Genomic DNA, 3,603 nt, shown 5'->3' with positions numbered 1-3,603 from the left:
AAACTAAATCTCACCCTTTTGGAATGAAACAAACGAAGGGTGATAAGATTTTCGTAAACTAATCACATTACCGATCATCGTATATGTTCGTCGATATGAGGATCGAAACGTCGATTAGAAATATAATTGGCAAAATCGTTTTATTTTGCGCTCGATTTGTCCATTTATAACGAAATCCGTCGTAGGCCGACGATTATTACTCGTCGTCCTATATAACAACATCTTCATCGTATATATCTCCGCTTTCGGGCGTACATCTTTTAAAACCATATATTATAGGTACCCGAAAACAGCTACGTTGACGACGTCGAAATTCGATCGGAACTTCCGAACTTCGTAGATGGCTCTTTAACGTTCGACAATGATTTTTACAGACTTGTACGTTTACCTATTATATATATATAGGAGCATAACAACACACTGTAATGATCCTTCCGCAGGTTCACCTACGGAAACCTTGTTACGACTTTTACTTCCTCTAAATGATCAAGTTTGGTCATCTTTTCCTACACATCGACGACGCCGAAACGCCATCGCGTGTCGATCCGAAGACCTCACTAAATCATTCAATCGGTAGTAGCGACGGGCGGTGTGTACAAAGGGCAGGGACGTAATCAACGCGAGCTTATGACTCGCGCTTACTGGGAATTCCTCGTTCATGGGGAACAATTGCAAGCCCCAATCCCTAGCACGAAGGAGGTTCAGCGGGTTACCCGGGCCGCTCGGCCAGGGAAGACACGCTGATTCCTTCAGTGTAGCGCGCGTGCGGCCCAGAACATCTAAGGGCATCACAGACCTGTTATTGCTCAATCTCGTGCGGCTAGAAGCCGCCTGTCCCTCTAAGAAGAATAGTTTGTACGCCGACAGTAAAAACCGCGCACGAACCGCGAAACCCGAAAGCAACGCGGCCGGCGGGCCTTTAGGATGTCAAAAAGCGCCTAGTTAGCAGGCTAGAGTCTCGTTCGTTATCGGAATTAACCAGACAAATCGCTCCACCAACTAAGAACGGCCATGCACCACCACCCACCGAATCAAGAAAGAGCTCTCAATCTGTCAATCCTTCCGGTGTCCGGGCCTGGTGAGGTTTCCCGTGTTGAGTCAAATTAAGCCGCAGGCTCCACTCCTGGTGGTGCCCTTCCGTCAATTCCTTTAAGTTTCAGCTTTGCAACCATACTTCCCCCGGAACCCAAAAGCTTTGGTTTCCCGGAAGCTGCCCGTCGAGTCATATTAGGGAACGTCGACGGATCGCTAGCTGGCATCGTTTAAGGTTAGAACTAGGGCGGTATCTGATCGCCTTCGAACCTCTAACTTTCGTTCTTGATCAATGAAAGCGTTTTTGGCAAATGCTTTCGCTTCTGTTCGTCTTGCGACGATCCAAGAATTTCACCTCTAACGTCGCAATACGAATGCCCCCATCCGTTCCTATTAATCATTACCTCGGGGTTCCGAAAACCAACAAAATAGAACCGAGGTCCTATTCCATTATTCCATGCATACAGTATTCAGGCGAAATTTTAGCCTGCTTTGAGCACTCTAATTTGTTCAAAGTAAACGTGCCGGCCCACCTCGACACTCAGTAAAGAGCACCGCGGCAGGATTGAGTTGGGCCGTCGTAACCACGACGCGCACAACACGCACGCCGAAACGCACGCGCGACGGCGACGCGACACGACTAAGCCCACCGGCAGGACGTCTCGCGAAAAACACGCCAGTTAACACCGCGAACGATGAACCGGCGGCGCGAGACACAAATTCGACTACGAGCTTTTTAACCGCAACAACTTTAATATACGCTATTGGAGCTGGAATTACCGCGGCTGCTGGCACCAGACTGGCCCTCCAATTGATCCTCGTTAAAGGGTTTAGAGTGTACTCATTCCGATTACGGGGCCTCGGATGAGTCCCGTATCGTTATTTTTCGTCACTACCTCCCCGTGCCGGGAGTGGGTAATTTGCGCGCCTGCTGCCTTCCTTGGATGTGGTAGCCGTTTCTCAGGCTCCCTCTCCGGAATCGAACCCTGATTCCCCGTTACCCGTTACGACCATGGTAGGCGCAGAACCTACCATCGACAGTTGATAAGGCAGACATTTGAAAGATGTGTCGCCGGTGCGAGACCGTGCGATCAGCTTAAAGTTATTCAGAGTCACCAAGTTGTACGATGACGAGCGCGAACCCGAAACCGATTGGTTTTGATCTAATAAAAGCACTCCTTCCATCTCTGGTCGGAGCTCTGTTTGCATGTATTAGCTCTAGAATTACCACAGTTATCCAAGTAATTGTGGGTACGATCTAAGGAACCATAACTGATTTAATGAGCCTTTCGCGGTTTCACCTTAATTCGGTATGTACTGAGACATGCATGGCTTAATCTTTGAGACAAGCATATGACTACTGGCAGGATCAACCAGGGAACTGTTCTTATTATTTTATCGACACGAAGCAGATAAAACAAATACAGACACAGTTTATTTTATAAGTTTGACTTATAAAGAAAACGTGTGCGTAAGACGACGATATATAATATATATCGACGACTAATAAAAAGGAGGTGCATGATAGCGCGCCTAGACGACGGAAAAACCGGTCCGAGGCGCCACGCTCTTACATTTTAATATTAGTTGTCTAATAAAACAAAACGATATCATCATCTTAGACACATCTTTTGTTTTTTTTTATACACAACCGATCGACTAGGCACCCAATTATCTCGATTATCGACGACGATCGTCGACTACGTCGAAAATTGGATGCCGCAAAATATCGTTCGGCGTTTATAAGACCTCGAAAAACATTCTCTCCGAACCCTTCGCTAGATAGAAATATATAAAGCGACAAGGAAACCTCGTACGAGAAACGTTTCGTGATTTTTTATTTTATTCTCGCTCGGAGAGCAGAGAGCTATCGCAAAATGTGTTGCTGTTTTATGAACGTTCCGATGAAAAACCGATACGTCCATAAAAATAATAATTCCAATCGCATATGAATCGTGGATCATCTTCTTCTAACGAAGCCGAATGTTCCCGCCGAATTCGCGATCTCGCAGTGATACCGTCGTCGTCGTCGTACGCTTCCCGATATATCGAAAAAAACCGACCAGGAAGAACAACGAAACGACGATACAAAATCGCGAGAGCGTTACGAATATATAATAACACGACGAAATACGCTTTTTATTTAGATAAATAAAAAAATACGGTTCGGATCTTATATATTAACATATAATATGTAATACCACCTTCGCTGATCAAAAGCCACTCGGTAAAAGTGTCACAGCGCCGGTCGACCCGACCCGTCGTATCCGTCTCTCGTATCGCCCCACGTAGAAGCGCACACGATTTAAGCGCGGGTCTCTCGCCAGCTATCGGAAATGTATGGGTGTTTTAGAACAGATCGTTTATACGGACGTTGCGCAAATTTTTCGTTTTTACGTCTGCCCGTTCTCGTTATTATCGGAATGTTCCGATGAATAAACTTTAGCTTTAGACAACGTGAACTTCTAAAGCAATAATTTTAACCTCTCGTGTTAATACGTCCTCAGGCCGTTTCTAGACTGCCGATCACGTTCTTTAAAAGTCGGAAAATTCCGATCCATAAAATTATGC

At 45.9% G+C, this 3,603-nt stretch overlaps 1 non-coding gene across 1 annotated transcript; it reads right to left on the bottom strand.

Moving 5' to 3' along the window:
- Positions 1–423: 423 nt before the first annotated feature.
- On the bottom strand, positions 424–2,412 carry LOC143206360 (small subunit ribosomal RNA). The gene has a single exon (XR_013008336.1). It is a non-coding gene; the product is annotated as a small subunit ribosomal RNA (ribosomal RNA).
- Between the last annotated feature and the right edge of the window lie 1,191 nt (positions 2,413–3,603).

This window comes from Rhynchophorus ferrugineus, unplaced genomic scaffold (assembly GCF_030347505.1).
Source record: "Rhynchophorus ferrugineus isolate W39M unplaced genomic scaffold, kcgeb_rfMv2 rfM658, whole genome shotgun sequence".
Taxonomy (NCBI): Eukaryota; Metazoa; Arthropoda; class Insecta; order Coleoptera; family Curculionidae; genus Rhynchophorus; species Rhynchophorus ferrugineus.
The sequence above is the reverse complement of the archived record's forward strand: the minus strand, read 5'-3'. Positions and strand labels throughout refer to the sequence as shown.